General features: G+C 32.4%; 2 pseudogenes; both read right to left on the minus strand.

Moving 5' to 3' along the window:
* Positions 1-6,130: 6,130 nt before the first annotated feature.
* On the minus strand, positions 6,131-6,249 carry LOC112481308 (annotated as a pseudogene).
* A 207-nt stretch (positions 6,250-6,456) lies between these two features.
* LOC112481309 lies at positions 6,457-6,575 on the minus strand (annotated as a pseudogene).
* Between the last annotated feature and the right edge of the window lie 1,168 nt (positions 6,576-7,743).

Consider the following 7,743-nt stretch of genomic DNA (forward strand, 5'->3'; position numbering starts at 1 on the left):
TTAAACAACAACAACAAAAAAGACGGAAACAGTAGTGCCTTGAGGAAGCTTCAATGCTTTCCTTAATCTTTTCTTGTTATCAATTCAGTTAGTGTTACTAAAAATTTGGGAAAATTAAGAAAACTTACCTCCCTGCTCTAAGATAGCTTTTCTAATTTTGCAATATTTCTTTTGGAAAAGTTTCTTCTTTTGTAAGAGTTTGGATTTTACCATCGATTCTTTATTTTGTAATGTTTACCTTAAACAAATTTTCTGTTTTATAAATTCAATTCCACTTTGTGACTGGATTAAAAACAATACTGATTTTGAAGAATTTTAAATGAGCCTCGATGTCTTATGGTAAGAGATAAAATGGCATGATATTTTAATGTACATCTAGCCCCTTAAAATGAAGATTTTGAAAAACATGTTTTCTATGGCCTCTATTTCAGAGATGAGCCTGTGATATGTCTCCAGCAAACTGCCTCATTTATGAGGCTGACAGGTTTATAAATTAAGGTGATGATGAATACACAGTGTTTCTATGCATTTATATGCATTTGCATAACTCTATTTCTTTTATTTTTTCCAAAATATGGATGGGCCCACATACAAAATAAAATATGTATATGCTAATTTCACTGAAGTATTATAAACCAATTTTACCATCTGTGGGCCACTCATTAGGTGACAGCTGAAAACCAGAAATAAGAAACCCTTTTCAAGATATTGACATGAGTCCTGGGACTCTTGTCAGTGTTTGCTGAGTCTGCCAAGTTTTATGATGAAATTTGTTAGGGTAGAAGTTCCAAATCCTAAAATATGACTGGGATCTTTCTTTCTCTGAATGCACTGGTTTACATGATATTTTAAAAGCATGTTTTAGTTGGGAGCCCAAAGGTGCATCTCTGCTTAAAGCACACATGTGGAACTAAGTTTTGGTATTGTTCCTGCCCCAGGTGGCTCTGGGTGCTCTAACAAAAAGTGCCATCCACTGGAGAGCTTAAGCAAAAAAACACTTATAACTCAAAGTTCTGGACACAGGGAAGTCCAAGATGCCAGCACATTTGGTTCCTGGTGAGAGCCCACTTCCTGCTTTGCACATGGCGCCTCACACAGTGGAAGGTAGAGAGCGGAAGCAATCTCTCTCGTTTCTCTTATAAGGTGATCTTATTATACCACCTTTATGATCTAATTTCCCTCCAAAGACCCACTCCCAACCACTATCCCATTGGGGGTTATGACTTCAACATATGAATTTTGGGGACACATAAATATTCAGTCCCTAACAGCTCCTTGTAAACCTTTACAATCATTTTTAAATCATTAGGTCAACTCAATTTATGTTATCATCCCCAGACAAAAAATATTAAAAGTAATCAGCATATGTTGTCATAACATCATAAAATACCAATATTATAACCATTATTCTTAAACTATGTACCCTGGATGCCAATATTAGTCACTGGGACTATTAAGGCCATTTTTCTAATGGAAACAAAAGGGAAGGATAGCATCTACTAGGCATTGATTCCAAGGATATACACTGAATTCTGTATAATTAACACAATTAATTTTCCAACAATTCTATAAAATTTATATTATCTAAACTACTTAGAAAAATACATTTATTATCAAAATCATGAAGTACTTTGACAAACTTGAAATGATAAATAGAAGAATAGAGATGTAATCAGAGTTTTTATTATAAATTCATGTTTCAATACAATTCAAGGACATAGAAGGTTTAGCTTTGAATTATAACTTTTCTATCCATTAACCTTGAGATGTTTCATAGGTCACAGCCAAATTTATACTCTCAGTGGTGTTCAGAGATTTATTCCTTCCATTAGATATATACTCAACAGTGAACTTCGTCTTTCAATAAAGAAGTGACAAATATAAAGCATTTGTATTAGTTTAAGAAAATATCCTTCAATTATTAAAAAAGTAAAGTTCTCCTCTTAACACATATCCCTTTTCTCCTTTAGCTATATAATCACCCACTTATTTAAGTAATGATGACCCAGGGTTGGTTATTTCCTGGCAGAAAAAAAGATAAACACATCATTACCTGCTGGGAAAACCTTATCCAGAAATCACTAAAACTATTATAAACCATAAATACACAAAAAGAAATAAAGAAAATGTAACTATTACACTTTTATGGATTTCAAGATTTTTAGAGTGAGTAGAAGGAAGGTGGTAAGATTTTTTTCCCAAACTGAACAAAATATATTCTTGACTAATGACTATTTTTTAACACCACTTTAATAATACTATTTTATCTTGGTATCTATCTGATAATTTATCACTGCGGGGAAAATGTTTATAAAATTCTGATTCTGTTTCAAATGTCATTTCAGTTGAAGAGAAATTATTTCTAATATTTTTCTCTTGCAAAAGATAAAGCTCATTTTTTAAATTGATTATTAAAATAAAATCGACAATGTTTCTTTTGTCTGAAAGATTAGCATTTGATATTTGGGCATGCCATTTTTCATGAGAACTAAATCATTAATGGGAGTGGATTTGTGTATAAGTGTGGTTAGGTGTTGTGATTTATGCAAACCTAATTAATAACCCTAAAGTTGATTTTAGTAAAATAATTTTAATAACTAATTTGATACTTTCATCTCCAAACCATCTGGCTCTATCACAGTGAACCAAACTGTAAAACCTCTAAGCAATTAAATAAATCAATCTTTAGGTACTAAAGACATCAAGAAACATCATCACCTCATAAAATTTTAAAATAATGATAATAATGATAATATCAGAAATATAATCATTAAAATGAATGAAACTAATAGAAATTGTTCCATTTGTTTCTACCACTCTTACTATATTTCACATGAACTTCTAATATGATTTTGGAGTATTTTTAACTCTTTCTTAAACATCTATCTTTCCATCTCTGACACAGAAACTGTTTTCATGTCTCCAGAGAACTGCCAGCATATATATCAGGAGTTTTGAAAGGTTACACTTTCAGACAATGAACTACTACTGTCTTCTTCCCTAAACATCTACTCCAAACACTTATACATGGAAAAGATTGACATTAACGCATGGTTGTGCTTATATAAATCCAGCAGTGGTCACGCCTAAGCCACAGTGGCATGGCCTGTTGGAGTGTAGCGTGTCAGAGAAGTGTGCACCCCACCTTCAAATTCAGTGCAGCGTTTACTGGACGGGGTCACACCAGTGATTTTGCTAACCTCATGCTGGACAGCAAGCACTGAAAAATCCTCACGTTTGGGGTGGGCTGAAGTTTATCCTGTGGCTTGCATTATTGTTGATGATGATGATGAAGAGGAAGAAGAAGAAGAAGAATACCTAGCATACTTAAGAATACTAGATGGAAGAGATATTTTATGCAAAGTCTCTGAACTCATACCAATTATGGTGAATTTGTGGTGGTAACGCGGAGGTTCACATTCTTAGGGCAGGTAGTCTAATTCTAGGAGGGACTATTGGATGAGTGCCAAAACTTTACACATCTCCTACTGCTTCTAAATTTATATTTTGGGAATATCGGTATTTATAGCAGTTCTGTTAAAAAGAAAAAAAGAAAAGAAAAAGAAATTAGTCTGTGATTTAATATAAGATGGGATTGACTAGTAGTATTATATTGATTAATAAGTTAAAAAATATATTTATTTTCATCTATACAGTATTGACCACTTTATTCCTGAATGCATCTCATTAACACAGGGATTAGAAAACATAAATTTAACTATCCCTTCTTAAGAAATAAGAAAACTATGGAAACATAAGAAATAAATAGGTGGATAGATAATTAGATGATAAATAGATAGATGATCAAAGTACATGATAGGTAGATAGGTAAATAGATAGATAGATAGATAGATAGATAGATAGATAGATAGATAGATAATAGATAGAGATACATGATTGATAAATAGATCACTGATAGAATAATTTAATAAATATTTTCTATCTTTTAAGCTTTAGATTGTTCCAGAGGCGTATATTTAATTAATGGTATCAATTTTTGAATGAAACTTTACACATATTTGAACAGAAAACAAATTAAGTCTGTAAATATACATGAATGGCTAAATAAAATGAGCAGTTTTGTTTGTTTTCATTTTTTTAGTTCTAGTTAATAGAGACACTGTTAAGGAAGAAGGGTGATTTTTAGAAGAGGAAGTTGATGAGTTCAGAACTCAGGCAGTTTCTATTTTTCTTTCTTTGACATTTATAAGGTAATAAGACCCAGAAATGCATGCACATTTTAAATGTGATATATCAAATAATAGAGTTAATCTCTCTTATTTCATCTTGGCAACCCCTGTCCTCCTTTGCCTCCTCCAGGCTTTAGAGGAAAAATAAGGTTCATTCATTCTCACTGACAATAAACTAACCCAGTTTAAAAAAGTTATTTTTCTTATATTCATTGGAAATGAGATCTTATTTGAGGTGGACTGGATTTACATTTATTGTGCCTGTAGACGATCCGATTTAAGAGATTAGGAAGTGCTTTATGCATCATGCATTATGAATATGCACTAAAACCAACACTGCCTGGAGATAATTTAATTCACCTTGGTAGTGACATATGACAATGAGGCTCATACAATTTGACCACATATGATATGAATCGGAGATAAATCAAATAACAATAAGATAACAAAAAAGATAAAATTCTTCCTTTAGCAAGAAAAATTATGCCATATGTTAATCTCTTTTTCCCGTAAATACACATTGTTCTAAGGCAGAAAACATGTTCCTTTTTGACTAATGTCATAATGGTTCAGTAAATATTAATTATATGTCAAGTAAATCAGCATTACTAAAAATTATACCTACTCCTTTGTGGGGGGAGGCTGAAATATTCATTTGGTAAGATGTCCTTTTGTTTAATTTAGCAGAATATTTTCCAGAGAGTTCAGTGAATATCACACGAGAGCAATGAAACCACGTGTACAGAAGGCATTATGCCTAGATGCAATTCAGCAGCAATGGTACGTGTGATCTCCCTGAAGGATCGATTGTTCAGTCTTGTTATTGTTAAACACCTGTATAAAGTGATGCTGGTTGCAGTTACTGCGGGCTCATTTACATTTTAATACGGACAGTACCATTTTGGATGCCACTGGGCCCTGTTTAGAGAAGTTCAAGGACATTCCTCAGGAGTCTTTTGACACATTACAAGTTAGGTTTGTATGTAACTGCACATAAAATGAAGGCACTGTGGTTTAACCTTAAAATGTAAATGTAAGAAAATCTATGGATCTTACTACTTTATCATAATATCTACATCTCTGAGTATAAGGCAACAGGGTATAGCATGAATACAGATTGATATGAACTGCCTTCATCTCAATAAATAAAAAGATGATGTCTGCTTATTTAACATCAATATTGTTTTTCATTGCCTAGTTAAGGGCACTTTATGATTTTTTTAAAAACAAACTTAACAAAGCAAATAATAAACTACAAATATAGATATGCCTTAGAACAGTCTCTGTCTTAAACACAAACCAATGAGAATGATTTTGACATGTTAATAAATCCTCTCTATTGGAAACTTCATGAAATTTATTGGGGTGTACTATTTAATTTACATATTCCCTTTTGAAAATTTTACCTCTGGCATGCTGTACTTTTAAAAGCCAATAATAAAGTATTTAAATATTGTTCAATATACATAAATAAAGAGGGTTTTACAGTCAACAATTTAGAAGAAATAAAGTATGCCTAGTGGCTTGTAAACTACATCTGATAGCTACAAATCTTAGGAAAATAATTAGCATATTATGTATAGAGTATGTATATTTTTTCAGAAGCTTTACTTACATGTTTATATTTATTCTTAATCTTAAAAATGATTGACATGAAAGATCTCTGGATATTTATGTAGGATATCATTTATGTTAAATCACATAGTATTATATCTTTCTTTTGGAAAATATTTATATGTAAGTTCATGAACAATGAATGGCACACATAGAATAAGGGAATACCAAAGTAGATGGAGTAGATTGAGATTTAAGGTAGCACCTGAAGTGGAGAGTTAGATTTATCTATAACTTCTGAATCATTTAGGTGAGGTAACCCTTGGTTGACCTCACAGATTGCAAGGACCTTGTCAGTTTACAATCCCTTATTTTTTTATTTTTCACACCTATAGCACCTGGTCATCCTAGGTGATCTCCCATCCAAGAACTAACCAGGCCCAACCCTGCTTAGCGTCCGAGATCAGACGGGATCTGGCTTGTTCAGGGTGCCATGGCCATAGACGAAGTTAGCATATTCAAATAAATATCATTTAACTGGAATTTTGTTATTTGAGGAACTAAAAATAACCAGAGTCTTCCCCATGTCCCATTTGTATGCTCCCATGATAACCCCTATTTCCATCCTCATTAGTGTTCCCTTTTTATTTCATATTTGTTTTACTTTGCAAGGACCTTGTCAGTTTACAATCCCTTATTTTTTTATTTTTCACACCTATAGCACCTGGTCATCCTAGGTGATCTCCCATCCAAGAACTAACCAGGCCCAACCCTGCTTAGCGTCCGAGATCAGACGGGATCTGGCTTGTTCAGGGTGCCATGGCCATAGACGAAGTTAGCATATTCAAATAAATATCATTTAACTGGAATTTTGTTATTTGAGGAACTAAAAATAACCAGAGTCTTCCCCATGTCCCATTTGTATGCTCCCATGATAACCCCTATTTCCATCCTCATTAGTGTTCCCTTTTTATTTCATATTTGTTTTACTTTATTTTCTATGTTAAATGATATGATTCATGAGGGCCAGCCTCCTATCGGCTGGTTCACTGCTCTGATCTTAAACAGTGTCTCATATAAGAATACACTTCTTTGTGCTGAATGTATGAACAAAAGAAAGAACGATGTTGCCAACTCGGTGAATATGACAATCGCTACGGACAGTAAAACAAGGTTCCGTCTGCAACCGCCGCCCACCATGTCTGATTCCTGAGAATTCTATTGTGAACCATGTTAAAGCTCATTGTGGATTAATATTGCATTTATCAACATGTCAGCGCAAGAATAGCATCACTACATATAGGATAGATCTTAAGATAACATATGCCTATGTAGAATGCATTAAAACCTATTACAGTTATATGTCTATATTCACACTTACATGTGCTATGTCTATTTCCTATAAAAACAATTTTATATATAGTTGATTCTTTCAAGATTATGTACTCATTATATCTTAACTACCAACATCTATGCAATTATAATGCTCAGATCTTTTTAAACCAGTTTTCGATCCTTCTCTCTCTCCTTTATATGTATTTTTAAATCTGCTTTTGCCTTTATTTTCTAACCAGCATGAAATATAGATGGATATAGATATAAATTTAGACAGATATATATATGACTTTATGGCAAGTACTTCTAAATACAGTTTGGCAGTAGATAAGTTAATTTAAGATATATAATAAAGTTAGAAAGGAATTGATTTTTTACACGTTTGCCCGAGAAAGGAATATATGCAAATTACACACATTTTTTAAAGGCACAGTAATTGACGTATGATGCATTATTTGCTAATATTTCTGGAATGAACCAAGTCTAAGTAATTATTATACATGAGATGATATTATATGCTTATATTTTGTATATTAACACATTCATAATTGCAATATGTGAAAAAACAATTTTTACATTAGACATGATACAAAAATAGATGTTATAAAATTAAAATGCATTTAAAAAGCTGATAAGTTATCAGCACAAACTACAAAGAAGGAAC

Source organism: Pteropus alecto, unplaced genomic scaffold, assembly GCF_000325575.1.
Source record: "Pteropus alecto unplaced genomic scaffold, ASM32557v1 scaffold14, whole genome shotgun sequence".
Taxonomy (NCBI): Eukaryota; Metazoa; Chordata; class Mammalia; order Chiroptera; family Pteropodidae; genus Pteropus; species Pteropus alecto.